Source organism: Petaurus breviceps, unplaced genomic scaffold, assembly GCF_028583685.1.
Source record: "Petaurus breviceps papuanus isolate PSGF00001 unplaced genomic scaffold, PetGlider_PUasm1.0 37, whole genome shotgun sequence".
Classification (NCBI taxonomy): Eukaryota; Metazoa; Chordata; class Mammalia; order Diprotodontia; family Petauridae; genus Petaurus; species Petaurus breviceps.
The window spans coordinates 46,945,043-46,965,323 of record NW_027186296.1 but is presented as its reverse complement, the minus strand read 5'-3'; the positions used below and the strand labels follow the sequence as shown (position 1 = coordinate 46,965,323).

The window sequence follows — 20,281 nt, the reverse complement described above, 5'->3', positions numbered from 1 at the left end:
TGGGAGATAATTTCCTTCAACCTCTTCATTTTACAAATGAAGAAACAGAGGCCCAGAGACTTGGCCAAAGTCACACAGGCAGTAAGCAGAATTGGAATTCGAACCCAGATCCTCAGATTCAAAATCTGGTGCTTTTTTGACTCTACAAAGGAATATGAAGAAGCAGGTGTGGTTGGAGCAGAGAGTTTGGCTGCTTCTTAAGCTATGGAATATTTAGGATCATTTAAGATCCTAGAAGAAAAGATCATAGGATCAGAGATTTATCATTGGAGTGGACCTTAGAGGCCATCTAATCCAACCCTCTCATTTTACAAATGGAAAAACTGAGGCCCAGAGAGATGAAGTGATTGGCCCAAAGTTGCATAGTTAAGTAGTAGAGTCAGGATTTGAACCCAGGTCCTCTGACTACAAATCTAACTCCTTTTTACTACTTCAATCACCAGTCAACATTAAGTGCCTTCTGTATGCCAGGCACCATGCTAGGCACTGGGGATATAAATAATCTGTGCAGATGGCAGTGAAGAAGCAGTTGTGATTGGAACAGTGCTTCCTAAACTATGGTGTATTTAAATAGATCTACCCCCAGATGCTGTCTCCCAAATCCCAATTTATGGATAGTTTTGTGTTGAAGAAAGAATCCTGAACTTTTCAGAGATCTGGGTTGTTTCTAATCCTGCCCCTGCCATTAACTGACTGTTGTAACCCCTGGAAAGATACTCAAAATCTCTGGATTTCATTTTGCTTCCCTGAAAATGAGGGCATTGGCCAAATGATCTTCAAGATGCTTTCTGGCTCTTCTAGTCTATGATTCCAAGAGTAATAAGAGTAATAAAAGCTGGATAGGTCGGGATGGGGGAGAATCAGAAAGAAATAATCCTATCATTGAGTCAAATAACTTCCTCTACTCTGCTCTCTCAAACCTGAGAAGGAAGATGCCGTGGGCTTCCTATCTTGAGGGCATAGTGCCAAATCTGAGGGAGATTCAGGACAGGACTGATGAGGAAGCCAGAACACTGAGAAGCTTCAAGATACAAGACAGTAGGCTACATTTGCAGCTCAAGACTTTTCTTTGTCAGGGAAAAACATAGCATATATGGTGCTGGGCTTTACTTTAAACTGAAGCCTTGGAGTATGTGAACCTATAAATGAGTCTTTATTTACTAAAAGAGCCCGGCAATGCACCAGAACCAATGGCAGAACATCTCAGGGAAATGACTAAGAGGCATACTTTCCTGGAACAATTTAACTTTTAAAAGTAATTTATTCTTTTGCTTAATGATTCTGAGTGTGCTGGGGAGGATGTATGTATTGAATATATAATATATTTATATTTAGATGGCATATATTTATGTATATATATATATATATCTTCCAAGAACATTTCATTTTTCTCATGCCTTATGTTAATATCACCATCACTCACAGTGACCAAGTGGCATTTTAAAACAATGACTAGCTTTCAGCACAGCCACCACACTGAAGGGTATTAATTTGGTGATGGTTACCTGCAACACAAGTGGGGCTCAAATACCATTTCACAGCAACTGAGTGTAGACTCCAGACCCCCTCTGCTCTATGTTCAACGTTTGTCCAAAGGAAAACCATAGAACTGCTTCTACTACAGCTTAGATGGATAGCATAGCCTCTTGCTGTATTTCCAAGGAAGGTAATATGCAACCTGTATGCACACAGAAGTTTATTACTCTGTGGAGAGACAGGAGTGTCCACCAGCAAAAATGGGAGGTGTGGACATATACAGTTTTTGGTGCTTTCTCAACTCACCATTCCATGTCCCTAGGTTCTATGAGGTTATCTCTCCATTAGGTCAGAGGATCATATAAGTTAGAACTGGAAGGGATTTAAAGACTAATTAGAAGTAAGAATTGGATACAATCTCATTTTGCAGGTGAGGAAACTAAGGCACATTGTCTGTTGTTGTGAGGATGAAATGAAGTAATATTTGTGAAGTGTCTGGCATATAATAGATATTTAATGAATGCTTATTCCCTTCACCCCCTAACCTAAGTGTTTTCATGCTACTCCCAGAATGCACTGGCCCACTGAAATGCCCACCCAGTTTTACTCTATTCCAATTGTTTTCCATACCCTGCATCTAACTCCTTCCCCAACAAGGCTGACCTAGTTTATTTTCAAATATCTCAGGATAGTGTACTCTGCTTTCCAAGGAGACAGCCACTTATTTGATATGGCATTAATAGATTTCATATTTTCAATAGAAAATAAATTTCTGAAATAGGCAAATGCCTTTCCTCTTTCAGAGGGATTTGGGTTTCAGCAAGGTCTTAAAGATGCCATCAATGCCTTCTAGATTATAAGCTGCATGGGGGCATAATGTTTATCAAAGCCCTAAACACAATGGAGTAATTGTTTGTTAAATGCTATTAAATCTAATGATATAACCCAGTGTAATGGTAATGGGAATTTGGAAGAACTTCCCTCCCCCTTGATAGGCCTAAGTGAATTTGAGGACCTTTCCTGATTTGAAAATATACTGTGCCCCCTAATAGGCTGAATGTGGAAAACCCAGATGTTGGTGCTTCTCTCTCTGGTAACTAACTGTATATATGTAATGGTCAGACAGTTAGTAGCCCTATCTGTTGAATTGTGTAATTTTCTCTGTATTTTTTGCCTGCTTATAACTTTTTGTATTCTCTGAAGTTCAGGGTACTGATTTTTTCCCCCTGAATAAAGTAAATGATATATGTTTAATTAAAGTAGGATTGTTAACCCTTTTTGAGTTGCTTTCCTTTAGAAAAGCAGATCAAAGAACTTGTGCTAACAGCCATCCTGGGTATGCTAGGGTGCTTGCTGCTACACCCTGTAGATGAAGTTGCTAGCATTAAGAATTTCTTGTAGTGTGGGGAGGTAATTTGGGTTAGGGAGAGGCCCTTTGCTGCCCTTACAATCCTACCACAAAGGCTGCTTTCTACCCTCCCAACTATAAAGGCTGGTTCTGGGAAGTAAAGTTTGTTTTCAAGGACGACTGACTCCTGGGACTTAGTGTATATGCAACTGAGGTGCTGCCCTCCCTCTTCCTGGCTCAGTGGAAAGTAGAAATTGGATTTGATGTAAATGAGAAGTGAACTTCCTTTTCCCTTAGCTGTAAAATCAAGCTGAAAACCATGCCAGGTTCCATTTGGGACTAGAAATGTTGATGATTCACAGAAGAAGGATTTTTCTTATCTAACTGAAAGCAGGGATTGCAGGCAACCTTATACTATCTGGTGATTTCTGACCCCTTTTTGCTGATTTCAGGGTTTGGATTAAGTTTTAGTATGCCTTGGTGTTTAGGATGGAGACTAGCCTTATGAATAGGCATGAGGTGGTTTGAAGGGACATTGAAAGGCTCCTTAATCCCTAAACACCCCTTCTTTGGATTCTGCCTGAATTTTGAAATCCTTTCACTCACTATTTCTATAAATTAAAACATTTAAAACACCTGATGAAATGCAAATATTATCAGGGAAGAAAAATCATTAAGCCATTATTGTCAATTACTGTATTAGTGATAATATGAGGCAGTGTGATATAGAGTTGTAACTAGCAACTTTTGCACTTGGGGTAAGGAGTACCAAATCTGCACTCAGTAATTTTTAAAGATAAATTCAGTTGTGGGGATTGTGAGGAGAGTACCTCAGGACACAAGGCCCCAGAGTAGTGAGAAAAAGAGAAAGAGCTTCTGTGGGCAATTGTAGGCAGAGAGTATCCTGGGGCAGGGCCAGGAAATTTCTGTGAGCTTCCAACCTTAACTAATTATTCATGCTAATCAGGTGTTGAGCCTGGGTGTTTCTACAAAAAGAGTCTAACTATGGTCCAGGAAAAGCCTTAAGGACTCCACCCCAGTTAGCTCTGGTGAGATATATTAGAAAGACTCCTGAATTTAGAGTCAGAAGACCTGGCTTTGAATCCTGATTCTTCCACTCCCTAGTCAGGTGGCCTTGAAAAGGAAGTCATTTAACCTTTCAGGACCTCCATATCCTCATCTGTAAAACTGTAAGGATGAATTAGCTACCCTCTAAGGGTCCCTTTGTACACAGTTTCCCAGTCTAGGAAAGACTGACTGGCACCTGTCTTGACTTCCAAAGACACACAGGGAGTCCAGCTTGGGGTGCAAAAAGCAAATTATGTCAGCTGAGGAGGCAGAAGAGGGCTTTGTCCTTGACATTTTCAGGGCCTCTTGCATACTCTGGACTCACTGTTTCTAGAAAATATGGCAACTCAAAAGGACAAGTTTGGGGGACCCTCAACACCTTCTAGTATTAACATTCTTTGATTTAGATTACCAATAGTGGAGAGCAGAGGCCTGAGGAAAAAATAGCGACTTCTCTGGAGACTTGCTAATTCCATGAAATGTATTTCCAGGCAGAAGTTAAAATAACATTTGTTAACAGATGCAGTTTTGCATCTCTTCTACTCTATATATTTAAGAACAATAGAAGTGCCCATTTTGACTCTAGCAACAAAGCAAACAGGAGACAATGTAGTGCAGTGGAGAAGGTGCTAGAGAAATGGGTCTCTGACTTCTCTTTTTTGGGTTTTTTCCCTAACTACTTGTCTAAGTATAGGCAAGTCACTTGGGCTTCGCCTTTCTTTTTGTAATTTGAGAAGGTTGGACCAAATGACCTCTGAGTTCCCTTGTAGCTGTGTAATAGTTTATGATTAAATACGTTCTGATAAACAACTGTATATCACTATTCAGAAAGCCCGAGGAAATTAGATGGAGGATAAATAACTTATTTTGCGAGGTTGGGGTCAGTCAGGAAAGATCTGGCTGGCACGTGGCTTACTGCCTGGGGAGGTAGGCCAGGCTTCTATGCTAGAACAGACAGCCCTCAGCCACCTGTAGCACCCTTAGGGTACAGGGCCCCTTGGACAATGGAAAGTAGGGGGACATATAGGAAAGGTGATAAAGGAATGCTTGATAGGTATTTCCTAATTTTTTTAAACACATTCCCTGCCTTATTCATCAGGGCTTATCTGACTGAGGAGCTCTTTCATATTGCATATTTAAACAAATTATTTTATGTATGGGGCAGATGGGTGGTTCAGTAAAAAAAGCACCATCAGGCCTGGAGTCAGGAAGACCTGAGTTCAAGTCTGTCCTCAGACACTTACTAGTTGTATGATGATGGGGCTTACCTGGTCCTGTTTGCCTCAGTTTCCTAATCTGTAAAATGAGCTTGAGAAGAAAATGGTAAACTGCTCCAGCACCTTTGCGAAAACCCCAAATGGAGTCACAAAGAGTAGGACATGTTTGAAACAAGTGAACAATAAAATTCCATGTGTGATCTTTATCATATTTTAGCTATAGTTATTTATAGATTTTGGAATGACATAATTTTTCTTATGTAAAGTTACAAATGCTATAGGCATGCTCAGTGAGGACATGGCCTTTATTTTAAATGACGTGAAAGGAATTAAAATGTTGGAAGGAACTACAGAGTTCATATGGTCTAAACCACACTTAAACTAGAATCATTTCTACAAAATCCCAGGACAGAATTTAAGAACTAGGAGTCTCTAACTCTCTCTGAGCATTAACCAGTGAACCATATGTGGATAAGGCAGCTAGGTGGCATAATGGACAGAGCGCTGGTCCTGAAGTCAGGAAAATCTGAGTTCAAATACTGCTGTTGACATTTACTAGCTAGTCACATGACTCTGGGTAATCACTTAATCTGTTTGCCTTACTTTTCTTTTCTGCAAAGTTGAAATAATCACAATACTTATCTCTCAGGATTGCAGTTTTTTGTTTTTTAGCTTTTTGGAGGGGGGAAGGTAGAGCAATTGGGGTTAAGTGACTTGCCCAAGGTCACACAGCTAGTTTTGTGTTGTGTCTGAGGTCGGATTTGAACTCAGGTATTCCTGACTCCAGGGGTGCTCTACTCACTGCACCACCTAGCCGCTCTTCAGGATTGTTTTGAGGATAAAAATGAGATAATATTTTAAAAGCATTATATAAATGCTTTTTAAATTATTATTATTTTTGCCATTATTATTATTGTGTATGGCAGAACTCATCTGGCAGGAGCTGATATAGTGAGCACCTACCATATATATGGCATTTCAATAAAACAAGAACATTTTACACATTGGTATATTTATCTGTATGACATAGATCTATCTTACAGCACATTTGGTTAATGTCCCTTTTATGTGTGTGAACTACATTCTATTTTGTCTTCTAGTTATTAGTATATGAATTGTATCCCCCTTTAGACTGTGAGTTCAATGCTTGATACATAATATCAAGGACATAATAAATGTAGAGAACAGTGATTTTTGGTGCTGGCTGGAATAGCTTTCAGTTTCATCTTATCCCTCCAGTTTTGCTAAGAAAAGCCCTGAGATGACTTAAATGTCTCTGAAACCATTGACCAAAGGCATGATGAGAATGAAAAAGAATTTTCTTACCCCAATCCAAATAGTAAGTAGACCTAGGGAGTGATTCCAGAGACAAAAGAAAACAGCCTCAAAGATAAATCTGATGCAAGGGTTTTGTTTTTTTTTTGACAGTTTGCTGGGTGCAACTGTGAGTCCAACTCATAAAAAAGCTGATATAATCCTTAGCTTTTGTGCTAGATGCAAAAAAAAAAAAAACCCACAACCCAAACCAACCAACCCACAAATAGCAACAATAACAATAACAAGCCCCGATCCATAACTTTTTTCCACTACCCTGTTGGGAAAGGGCTATAGAGTAGGTAATGTGCAGAAGGCAGTTGTATGGTAGAGATGAAACAGTAGAGAATCTGCAATGGTAATATAGTGGAACCTAGTAGGTCAGGCTAGAAACTTGGTCAAGAAAGATTAGCCCAGAAAATGGTACCACTAGGGGAGGCCAGGTAGCACAGTGAGTAAGAGCACTGGCTTCAGTGTCGGACTGACCTAGAGATCGAATCCTGGGCTCAGACACTTAGCACCCACCCAGAAACACCTGGCCGTGTTACCTTGAGCAAGTTACTTAACCCTGATTGCTTTTAAAAAAAAAAAGATACCACTATATCAGAATAAATAACTTCAGAGGAAAGCATAGGTTCTGCCCAGAAAGTAGTCGTAGGATTATGCCTTTCTCAAAAAAACATGAATTCCTTATTCTTGTTCCCTTTCCCATTAATCTCTGGGAGAATTTGCCCCTACAAATATGTGGGGAAGTGTTTCTTTGTTGTTTACTTTGCTATCCTAAATACTTTTTGCTTTGAGTTAATGTGTCTTATGTTTTGGTCTAGCAAAGGAGAAATATAAGTGAAGGCTAATGAGTTGTGGTTTTGAATAGTACATGAACTGGTGGTAGCTTTCAGGGGACTCTGGATGAGGAGAGCCCAGGCTACATGCTTACTGAATTGTTAAATCTGATATGAAAACAGATATATTCATCTGAAAGGAAAATTATTGGCACATAATTTAAAGAAACACATCCTATCCTGTAGTGAGCATGGGCTGCTCTCTGCCTTTCCTGAACTCATTCTACTCTCCTTTTTCCTTTGCTTATGATCCTCCATCTCTCTCCTTCTTTACTTGCTGGATTCCTAGCTGACCTTTATGGCCTACCCCAGTATTACCTTCCCTAGGATACCTTTCCCAAACCTCTCAGGCATTAGTGGCTTTTCTCTCAGATTTCACATAGGACTTTCTTTTGCAGCACATCTATATAGTTATATAATACTGAGTATCATAGTAATCCAGTGTTGTGTCCTGTCCTCCCTACTAGGCTATAAATTCCTCAGGGGTAGGGATTATATCTTAACCATTGTATATGTTCCTCAGCACTTAGAATGGACTTTATACACAAAAGTAGTACTAAATAAATGTTTGTTGAATTGAATTCAGTGTCAGCTCCAAAACATTTTTGAGAAATGTGTACAGACTAGCCCATAAGCAAGTAATGTTATGCTTCTTTTTCATTTTATACCTCATGCAGGTAAATGAGTATCTAGATAAACCTTACCTCTCACATCACATAACCTTGAAATGATTACATGCCTCAGCAGTTTCATTTCAGATTTATTTTTCTAGTGCCTCAGTAACATTTTCTTTTGTTTTTCAATGGCATTTGAAAATATGTTTAAGTTGACACATTTTATCGAAACTCTACTCTTTATTTGTATATATTGGAAGGCAGACATGAATCAATCTAGGCTCAGGAGTTTTGTTTTTTTTTTTGCTTTTTGGAGGGAGGAAGGCAGGGCAATTGGGGTTAAGTGACTTGCCCAAGGTCACATGACTAGTTTTTGTGTTAAGTGTCTGAGGCCAGATTTGAACTCAGGTCCTCCTGACTGCAGGGGTGTTCTCTATTCACTTTGCCACCTTGGAGCTCTTATTTTTAATGGGCCAGTAAAATTGTACAAGATAAGCACAGTCTTTATAATAATGGTAATGGGGTATCCTGGAACTCTTTTCAGGAGTAAGGAAATAAATGCTGGACTAACCTTACAACAGCTCATTGAATTGATGACCTTTGTGGTAGAATGCAAAGTGATTGTAGGTTAGCTCTGAGCAACTGCAAATTGCCAATTAAGAGGAAAACACCAGACCTACATCAAAACAATCAAGATAATTAATCAGGAAGATCCAGGTTGGCATACATACAGTCCTGGCCCTGGGTAGACCATCAAAGTAATTTCTGCTAGATTCTGGTATGCTGCCATCAACAAGATCCTTATTGCACTAAGATCCAATAAACCTGGATTCAGCTTCAAAGTTATACTATCTTGCTGTGTGACTGTGCAAATAACCTACTCTTCCTTGTGGCTCAATTTTCCTCTCTGTTCAATGGGGGTAATAATCTCTGTCCCTTCCTACCTCAAAGGGTTGTGGTGAGAATCAAATGAATAATGGAGGTGAAAGCTTTTTGAAAGTATAAAATGTTCTACAAATGTTGGAGTTATTAATTATCCTTAGTTTCCCCACTGTATACTGGCTGGAAATCCAGAGTATCTTGCCCTCCCAACTTAGAAATAGCCCCGTTAGTTTAGGAGAGGGGCACACAAAATAAGGGGCAAATAGGTGTAGTGATTTCTATCTGTTCTGTAGAGAAAGGAGACTTTCAATTGGTTCTAGTTCTAGGTTTTTTTTTTTAATTTTATCACATTTAAAAGGGGAAGGGGGAGGCATGTTCTCTTCCACACTCTAGAGATCCCTTGTCCTTGCTGGAAAAGATAATGTTTTAGTTAATATCCTTCTCTACTGCTCTTACTTGGTCCCCCTACCCCCTGTTCACATATGGCTAAATGGTCCTGAACATTCCCTGCCCCATCCAAATGAGAGGCAGTTACTCAGACAGGTAGACTAAGGGTTAGGAGGATTTTGCTGTCAGAAAGGAAGCCCACAAACTATATGCTATGATTGGCTTCAAGTGGCTGAGTTCAAACCCAACCTCCTTTACTGAGATTGTCAGCGAAGCTATAATTTTATGGTATAAGAAAGACAACAAGTTGCAGAATGGGTCCCAAAGGGAAAGCCACTGGCCAAAGTTATAATCTCCAGTCTGGGGCAGAAAATCAATGCCTACTGATGTGAAATCCAATAAAGGAAAGTATATATAGAAGCCAGGATTGCTTACTGTGATTTACAGCCACGGTAGCCACCAAAGTCATTATAACCTTACCAAGATATTTGTGGAGGTGGTAGGCATGCTAGGCAGGCTGGCCCAAGGGGCCTGCTCCCTTCCTCCCCCTTGAATAATAGCAAAGTTTGCTCTGAGTGAATACAATCTAAGAAAGTTAATTCTGAAAAGAAAAAAAATACAAACCAAATGTCCCATAGGTACCCTCAAATTCCACATATACTAAATGGAACTCATTACCTTTTCCCTAGAAACTGCCTTTCCTTCTGACTTCCCTATTTTTGCTAATGGTAGCCCTATTCTCCTAATAACCTAGTTATTCTGTGGCCTGAAACCTTAGAATCATCTTTTGATTCCTTCCTCTCCCTTACTTCCCTCATCCAGTTGCTGAGTCCTATAAATTCTCTCTCTGTAATATCAAATTACGCCTCTCTTCATTCCCATTTTCACAAATCCGGTTCAGACCCTCATTACTTTTCCCCAGACTATTGTAATAGCCTGAAAATGGATCTTCCAGTCTCTACTCACCCTAATCCATTATATAGACCACTTCCAGATTAATCGTCTTAACACAAAGCTCTAGTTACATCCTTCTGCTCACTGCTGAGAAAAATGTTCAATATACGTGATGTACTGGAAAGAGCAGAAGTCTTGGTCCCAGATCTGCTTTGGGCAGACATTCATATCACTTTACATTGTCTGGTCCTCAGTTTCTTTGTCTATTAAAATAAATGTATTGGACTAGAGTATCTCAGAACTATCTTTTAGCTCTAACATTCTATGGTCATAACATTATTATTCTGAGACTCCATTGTCTGCCAAATAAAGTTTGTATTCACAGTCTGGCATTCAAGACACTAGCCTAGCTTTCCAGTCTCATCTCATATGATACAACTAGACTGGATTATTCTCTCTTCTAAAGTTGTGGGATGCTTTCCTGGTTCTGCTTTTGCTCATGCTATTGTCTGGAATTCTTTGAAGATTTCTCTTCAAAAGTCTCATGGTGCTTTTTGTTTAATACCATGTCTATGCCCCTCTTAACTTTAGAGTCGTCCTTGTCTTTTGCCTCTCCTTTGCCTCTTCTTATTCTGTCAGGTGTCACCTCTATCTCCACAACACTGGAAAGGGTGTTCAACGGGGTGCCACAGCACTTGAGTTTAAATCCAAGCTCTCTTACTAACAAGCTATGTGACTTTCCTTTCTTTCCCTCCTCCCCATCTTTCCAGGTTGCTTTCCAGGGCGTGGTAGAGGAAGTCTCCCCCATGCTCACAAACCTCTTCATCAAGGAAACCTACTCCAGCCATGGCATCTACACATAGGAGGTACTTTTTTCCACAGTAGCCTCTTCCTCTGTTTGGAGGGCCCCTTGTAGTGTCTCCATTTCTGGGGGATGTCCAGTTCAGTCATGCCTCAATTCTCTCCAGGTTACCCTAGAGATTTTCTCTACCAAGTCTCTTAAGGACATCTTCACCCTCACCCTTCTGTCACCTCGATTTTCAGCTTCCTTTTATGTCTTCCCTGCATTAAAATGTAATCTTCCTTAGGGCTGGGGCTGCCATTCTTTCTGCTTTTGTTTTTCTAGTGCCTAGTTCAGTGCTTGGCATAGTGAGCACTTAAAAATGCTTATATTAAAAAAAAAATGGAACAACCGACAACCAACCTATGTGACCTGTCTTGTCCATAGTGAACTCTTTAAAGATATTTGCTGAGTTCTCATATTCTTTTTTATGTTATAGGGTTTGTCTATGTCCTATCTTTCCTTGGAAACTCTCAGAAGGCAGAGATATGCATACCTTAGAATATATTTGTTTCTCCTTCAGTACCTAGCACAGGGTTTTGCAAATAGTTGCTGCTTTAGTAGATGAATGTTTATGGAATTGAACTGAACCCCCCAAAAGAAGAAAAGTCATTACTACATAATGCATTTTGTATTATCTAGGCCATTTTAGTTTCAACCCAGGCTCCTAATTATACCCTTGTGACATTTCTGTACGGCCAGCATTAAAGAAGACAAACAAGGAAAAAGATTTATATTTTAATTTCTCTTAAACAAGGAATTGCTGATATCCTGGTTAAAAGGTATTATATGTCTCCCCACTTTGTATATTTTGCATACTTTTGTTGTGTGGCCATGACTCGAGAGGGTTGGATGAGACAGGGTGGGAGGGAGAGAGAGAGAATGGTCCAAAGTCAGCAGCAGTTCTGGCGCTGAGCAGAGTACTGAAATTGGCACTGGTCTAGCATAAGTGGAATGATATGAGGGGTGGTCCCCCTGTCTACAGTAGCAACTGAAAGGCCTATCATCAAATCCAGCTCTCTTCAAAACAATAACATATTTCTATGGTACTTTATACCTTACCAACCTCTTTCTACAGATTATGTCATTTGATCCTCCCTATCATCCTATGATGTGAGTAGGAGAATCACAGTCATTTATGGTGCTGCTGATGATACCTACTGCTGAGTGACCCTGATAAAGTCACCTAACCTCTCAGTGTCCCTGGTGGCTCTTAAAGATGATACCTGTAGGTGGAAGTGTGCAATTTGCATTGATAGAGGGAGTTTCCTCACTGGGAATTCCCTATAGCAATGAAACAAGAGCTCTGGTCTAAAATTAGATAATGATAATGAGGGTTAGAGAGAAGAAGCACTTTGCCCAAGATCATACAATTAGTCAGTAAGAGGGTGAGATTCAAAGCCAAGTATTCTGATTTGCGACTGGTGCCCTTTCTACTACAACACAGTCTTTCTCTTGGCGGGGAAATGGCTATCCAAGTGCCAGTGTAAACTGCGCTGCTGTAACAGTCATTAACACCTACACACTTATTAGAACATCAGATTAGCTGGTTTTCTAGCTAGTCCTTGAAAGAATGGGACAAAGGATCGTGTCATTAGTGGGGATAGGGAGCTCTTGGTGCTCCTAAGGGTAGACTTGGGAGAAGCCCTAGAGGTGGTGATGGTGGGGTCTTAAGGAGACAGAGAACTGACCAAAAGGGATAGATAGCAATGAAAAGGGAACAAAAGGTCTCCAAAAACAAATTGCCTACTTTACCATTTTTGCCCTTGACTGAACAATGTAATTTTTAGTATTTAATGACACTGCATTGTTATCATATTTAAGGTAAACAAAACTAAAAATATGAAGTGTCTGTATTTTATTTAAAATATACATGTGGTGCAGAGGAAATTATACTTGATTTGCAATCAGAGAAACTGAGTTCAAATCCTACCTCTTTTAGTTGCTACTACTGTTTTTTTAGACTAGTCACTTAAACCTTCTGGGCTTTAATTGGGGGAGATTGACTCCATAATCTCTTAGATCTCTTTCAGTTTTAAATTCTATGAAACTATCTACTGATACAAGTATTTTGGGACATTTAACCCATCATATGTGTAATCATCTTCAGCTTCCATTGTATAGACAACATAGCAGATTAGAAAAATGTCCCTAAAAAGATAAATTTTATTATACAGGCTTTTTCTTCTCCTGTTTATTTTCTAAAGAAGGGCTTTAGCAAAGATTCTATGGACTCTAACCAATAGATTAACCTTTGCACTTCTTCTCCTTTTGAAAATGCTTCCACCAGCAGGTAGCTGAGCTGCTTTTCTGCAAAGCCCCTTGTATCATTTTTGCAGAAATTCTGAGTATATCCTCCAACTGGCAGAGTTAGGAAAAGCTGGTTGCCAAAAGCACCATTTCCAAAAAGCCTCTATTAAGCTGTCCAAGGGCAACAAGTTGGTTTCCTAGCAGTCTAGATGAATCAGCACCTTTCAAGTCAGGCAGGAGCCAAGTACCAGCTAGTTCGAGGACTAGCTCCAGGCAAAAACTGGGACACCAGTGAAGTTTGTCTTTGGAATGGTGGCCTTCACTTCTGTACGCCCCCAACCACCTTTTTGGGTGCCCCATCTTCTTCATTTCTCATTCTCTACTCAGTACCCTCCCTTTGCCACTTTTTTTTAACATCAAAAACCCTACAGATGTAATCTAGAGACTCTAGGTATGGATGTAGGGATGCCATTAAGCAGAAGCAATATTACTATCTTACATTGCAGCACCTGCAAGTGAGGCATCTAGGACAGTCCCCTCTTGCATAGGTTCTGGCTGGTGAGAAAGCTATTGCTACTGCTTCTGTTGCTTCTGTTCCTCCTGGGGAAACCCTCTATGGTACTGGATGCACTCATAGGCCTCATTCAGGTTTTATGTAAACTAGATTAGAGGAAGTATGGCCTATAGTTTGTAGCAATAGAATATTATCAGCATTTTTGGCTAATCATGTTTGGGGCTATTCTTTAAAAAATTAGTTTGTGTTTAAATGCAATTTCACTTGATGTTTAAGGGAAATTTGAAGGCAATGCTGGTGGCCATTTAATATTGTGATTTGAAAGATGTTAAAGACTTCCTTGACCAAAAATATTTCTCTTCTAAACCTGCCATCACACCTAAAATTGCAACATAGGAATTATGACTTTGGGTTTAGGAACCATCTTTAGAAAATCTCCATTAAAATGTGAATAGGTTACCTGGTAATGATGGGGTGCTTAGGGTGTCTATGTTTGTAATATCAGTTTGTAACATCAGTTTGTAAAATCAATTTGTAAAACCAGTCTGTAAAATCACATTTCTCCCCACCCAGTCTCAGAGCATTAACTCTGCCCCTTCCCCTTGCCAGCATTCTGCCTAGCAACAATTCATGAGCTGTTTATTTCCCCTTAGTATAATGGCCAGCTGCACCTATGAATCCTTCAATGCACTATCTGTAGGTTAACTCCTTAGCCAATTATACACATACTGAATCTCAGTTAGCCTTGGTTCCTAACATCCATCTTGTCAAACATGACACTGATGGGTGGCAGACCAAACACTTTTTTTTAAATTCTTTAAAAAATTTTTTTGCCTTTTTTGGGGGGGAGGCAATTGGGGTTAAGTGACTTGGCCAAGGTCACATGGCTAGTTTTTGTGTTAAGTGTCTAAGGCTGGATCCGAACACAGGTCCTCCTGACTTCAGGGATGGTGCTCTATTCACTGCGCCACCTAGCTGCCCCCCAGACCAGGTACTTCTCAGTCAGCCTTGACCGCTAGCTGACTTTGTGACAGTTTAGGCCCAAAACCACACCTCCAGGTAGCCCTCCCCCTGCCTTGGGCTATTTCCCAGTGAATTATGGGCAATACACCTGTGCAGTTGATAATAAAAGTGCATGTCCCTTTAAGCACTGACCACTCCTTAACTCCTCCCTAATCCCACCTTTACTCACCTAGTTAACATAATTGACATCTGATTTACTGTGGTGACTCCTTAAAAACTATACCTATGACTTCTTTAAGAACTCTTGCCTACTATAAAGCATAACAATAAACTTTTACAATCCTGACTTCAAAGATTGCTTGGGCCTAGTGAATTCCTTCCAGACTGCACATCAGGGACTCTGCTCATTAGAGTCCCTGCAAAACCTATTGCCCCCCTCATCAATAAGAGGGACACATCAATTTAGTATGACATAGTAATGGCAGCTCAAATTTGTAGTCTTTTATACCTTCTTTTCAATAACCCTATGAAGTAGGTAAGCCAACTATTAATTCTCACTTACAGACGAGGAATTTGAGTCTCAAAGAAGTTAATCGACTTGCTTATAAGCAGTATGTTTTGAAGCTTGAATGAGAATCCCAATCTTCTGGCTCCTAGGTCAGGATTCTTTCAATTAAATTTAATCCAATAAGCATCTTTTAAGTACCTGTGGTGTGAATAGCATGGTACTTGATCCTGGGGATACATAGACAAAAATGAAAAAAGTCCATCTCCTAAAGGAGCTTATTTTCACTATTACCTGAGCAGAGTTTAATGTGTTAACTATTTCCTGTCATACAAGACCCTGAAAGAAAAGACCACAGAATAAATAAATTACGGTGGGGAAAGAAGGGATTCAGAGCAATACTCAGGATGGTAATACTCAAATACTCAATATTCCAAAAACTCCAATGGTTCTCACTGATGTGAGAATTCTTCTAGTAATGTGGATCCCAGTGAATTCATCAAGTCAATCATGAATGAATGAATGAATGAATGAATGAGGCATTCACTGAGCTCTTATTGTTTGCCAAGCACTATGCTAAACCCTAGGGATACAAATAGAAAAGTAATACAATCCTTGTTTTCCAGGAGCTCACATTCCAAAGGGGGTGCCAGTCTATGGAAGACTTGAGCCACCAGTCAGATGGAAACACCACATGCTCATTAGGGTACACTGGAAAAGCAGAAGATAATTAATGCCTCTTCTTTAATGTCATTTCCACTGGTAAAATTACATCTGTTTCATCTCATGCCACTCTTGTCCACATTCTTCCATAAGTGTATTGCAGGGGTCCACCCAACGCCTGGTAGCCTTCTTTGCTTTCTCTTGACATAGTAGCACTGGCAGCACATCAGATAGCCTTTGGTCTCACCATATGCTAAGCCCATATTCTTTTTCTCATATACATGTATACAAAGAATGTCATCATAACATAGTATGGCAGATGATTAAATATCTAAATTTTCTAAGGCAGACCCTTTCGCACTTAAGCTTAGGAGGTTAAGATTAGATATGAGACCAGGAATCAGGAAGGAGGAAAACATTTGTGTACAACAGTAAACAAGGAGAAGTCAGTAGAAATAGAGATGGAGGCATTAATTTAAGTATAGAGATTTTAAGAAGACTGGTACTTTAGGAGCAAACATTTTGCAGATTGGCAGAATTTACAATAGATCAGTTGGGAAACACTGGATCTAGTGCAGAGAGCATTTCTGGAAGTGGAAGTCCAGGAAGAAAACCAAAGTGAGGACCCATAGACATTCAGTTAGAAGCTTCAACTCACCAGGAAAGCAGGGTACACTATAAAACAAGTTTTCTTTTCTTCTTAATGTTAATATGTGGTTTCCTTTTTTAAATAGTATTTCATTTTTCCCAATTATATGGGAAGATAAATTTTTTTTTGCTTTTTTGGGGGAGGGAAATTGGGGTTAAGTGACTTACCTAAAGTCACACGGCTATTATGTGTTAAGTGTCTGAGGTCAAATTTGAACTCAGGTCCTCCTGACTCCAGGGCTGGTGCTCTATTCACTACACCACCTAGTTGCCCCTGGGAAGATAATTGTAACATTCATTTTTACAAAATTTTGAGTAGAACAAGTTTTCTTAACCTTTTTGGTGTCAAGTCCATTTTGGTAATCTGGTAAAGGCTATGAGCCCTTTCTCAAAATGTTTTTAATTGCATAAAGTAAAATATATAGTTTCACAAACCAATTTGATTGAAATACAATTATATGTGTGTGTGTGTGTGTATAAAGTTCATGGACTCCAAGTTAGGAACTCCTGCTAAAGATAAATTTAGTCCATATAGTTTGGCAGGCTGTTTTTACTAAAAATTATCGCTGGCATTACAAATTACTCTCTTCTACTTGGATGGAAATTAAAAACAAATGAATGTCTTTCCATTCACTCCTCACTATGGCAGTCTAAGGAAAGTGGTCCTTATGCTAGGACCTACAACAGAATGATCAATTTCCTGAAACCTAGACTTCAGGCCTACTAATGCTAACTAGCTCAGGTGGCAAGAAATTTACCATTTGCTGCCTCTAATTTTAAAGCTGAAAAAGGAGTAATTTGACAGGCATTGATTGGCCAGTGAGCTTAGTATAATATGGTATACTGTTACTGTGTCTGCTGCTTCCCGGGTCAGTTGGACAAAATAAAAATGATATAGGGTTTCATGTTCAGTTAACTTTTAGGACACAGTAGCCTAGGAGTGTTGGTGATTTTTTTTTTCTTACAGAATTGTATGGACATATGAGGTTCCATTTTCTTAACTCTAAAATTGAGGACAAAACAACAGCAAAATAATCTTCTGAGACAATCTTTGTTAAATTTCATCAACAGAGAATAATAAGAATGGTCCAAAATAATATAATGCCAGGAAAAGAAAATTCATTTAGACAAAAGAGTTTGATTTGTCATTTTTACTTTATTCAGAAGGAAAATTCCTTTCAGCATGAAGTGACCTTGAAGATGCCTGAGTTACCTTCTACTTTGTCTACTTTTCAGCTAAATAGCAAAGCAATAAATGAGACTGTAAGGCAGAGTCAAACAAAGCATTGGTAAGCATTGCTAATTATCATCTAGAAAACAAACAATTCAAAATAGAAAATAACCATAGCAAAGCTATGAAAGGGTTTCCATTTAAATTTTACTTTCTCCAAAATCTGCTATGAAGGTGCCTAATTACTTCATACCAAAGGTTAATTACTAACTTCTTTATGTGTAAAACCATTATAGGATAGTTTATAACTTTATATGTAATGAATTATATTAAATAAACTCAACCCTTTCCAAACTCCTCATGTTGCTATTAAAATCTATAAAGTTACTTCACCCTTTTTTCCCTCAGCACATAGTAACCCCCTTACTTGATCTATCATCTGTTTCTCTACCCCCGACACACACATTCTCTCTCTCTCTCTCTCTCTCTCTCTCTCTCTCTCTCTTTTTCTCTCTCTCTCTCTCTCTCCCTCTCCCCTTAGAGATATTTATAAGGACAGGATTAGCCTTTGGCAAAATTATATGGTACCTAAATTAGACTTTTACTTTCTTTCCCTGTGGCCTTTACCAAGTTTTGGGGAGTTATTTCTTTCCCTTCCTTTTCCCCTTATTTGTCTTAACCTTGACAGTCTCTGTTAAAGTGTTCACTTATAACTAAGCTGTTAATCATGTCTATGTTGCCAGGGTTTACTGGTACACTCTGGAAAAACACTCTGATTAGCCCTTTTCTTTCTCCTCAGGATGAGACAATGGAGATCCTTCTTCCCCAAGGTTCTGTTGGCATGACCAGTTCACACTCCATGCTTAAATATGGCTACTACTGCTAGGGATCCTTACTAGGTGATGGGAGACTGAGAGTAAGCTTGATAGGCACAATTCAGATAGGGCATCAATTTGAGCATAAATTTCAATATCACCTACTCCCTCCATTGCTGATGCACAGTCTGTATGAGACCTGGAGTAACATAAGCCATGGCTCTAGATTAGTATAGCTACCTGCAAACATCTGTGCTCACAACAATAGCAAAAGTCAAGACCCAAGATCAAATAACTGGACCCCTAAATTACATTATGACTCCCAGACTTGATTTTCTTTTTTGTACTCAATTCTTTCTAGTTATTTTTCATTATTACTTATGAAAATATACACATACATTTCAGACAGCATGAAGAATTCCCAGTATGAGAAATTCCTCCACCAATGCAAATTTCAAGCTACTCTATCATTTAGTAGATAAATCCTAGGGAGTTGCCTGGAATAAACAGAATTTAAGTGACCTGCCCAGGGCCACATAGTGGATATCAGAGGCAGATTTGAACCGAAATCTGTTCAGACTCCAGGCTCAACTGAATATTACTATAACATGCTGCCACTACCACAGACATAGAGACTGGCTTACCCAAGATACACCAGCCCTTCCCTGATATCTACCCCCCCCCCAAAATCATATAGCAGAAGTGCTTGGCAAAATTAGCCATCATCTGAGAAAGCTGTTTGTGGTGAGTGTCTGATTAATATCTATTGGGTTTATCATAGTTAAATATTTCCCTTGGTTTCTAGATTATTTTGTTTTATTATTATTATTTGTCTTTGTATACAATGCAATAGATTATTCCTCTCATGATTAGCATGAGGCACTATCTGCTGCACTTTCTTTACCTCTATGCCCCATGGTACACCATTCTCCTCAAAAAATTAGCAACTCAGCTTTTAGAAGATGAGAAGTCAAGACCAGACCTTTTGTCAGGGATAATTTATTTTTGAAGGAGCCTCCAAGAAGCTGTTCAAGATCAAAGAAACATCAGTTTTAGAGCTAGAAGGGTTATCTAGTACAACCCCCTTATTTTATAGTTGAGGTAAATAAGTTTCAGGAAGGTTAACGTCACACAAGTTGTAGTAGAGTAAGGATTTGAACCCAGGTCCTCTGATTCCAGACCCATAGCTTTTTCATCTTCCTATCCCATTTCTGCTCTCAACAGCAGAGAGGATGCTATATGGTAGAATGACCAACAGTAAGATAGATACTTTGGGTCAGTGGGCCCTGTCTGGCACCATCTCTTCTTGAGACTGGAGCTGAAAGCATTTGAGATGAAGTGTACTGCCTGGCTTATCAGTTGGAGGAAATTTTAAGTATCTGGTCTTTGGGTAAGCAGAACTTTACTGCTACATATAGCACTGACCCTGATTTAGGAACAGTAAAGTTCATGAATAAAATGAACTTTATAAAAAAGTTACAGCTCCCTAGCTAATTAATTTATTATACTTCAAAACAGTAATTGTCTGTATGATTAGTAAAGTGTCAGTCACAAAGGAAAAGTCAGTTTGAGAGGAAAACTGGACTTTGATTTCCCTTCCTTCCCTCCCTCTCCCTTTCTTTCTCCCATTCCCTTCTTCTATCCTTCCCTCTCCATCTCTTTCCTTTCTCTTTCTCTCCATCTCGCTCCTCTCTCCTCTCCTCTCCTCTCCTCTCCTCTCCTCTCCATCTCTCTCCTCTCCTCTCCATCTCTCTCCTCTCTTCTCCTCTCTCTCTGTCCCTCTCCCCCTTTCCCTCCTTCCCTTCCTTCCTTCCTTCCTTCCTTCCTTCCTTCCTTCCTTCCTTCCTTCCTTCCTTCCTTCCTTCCTTC

At 39.4% G+C, this 20,281-nt stretch overlaps 1 protein-coding gene across 2 annotated transcripts in view; it reads right to left on the bottom strand.

Moving 5' to 3' along the window:
* LOC138169186 (transient receptor potential cation channel subfamily M member 1) overlaps positions 1–20,281 on the bottom strand; it is a 77,154-nt gene that overhangs the window by 56,201 nt on the left and 672 nt on the right. The window lies entirely within an intron of this gene.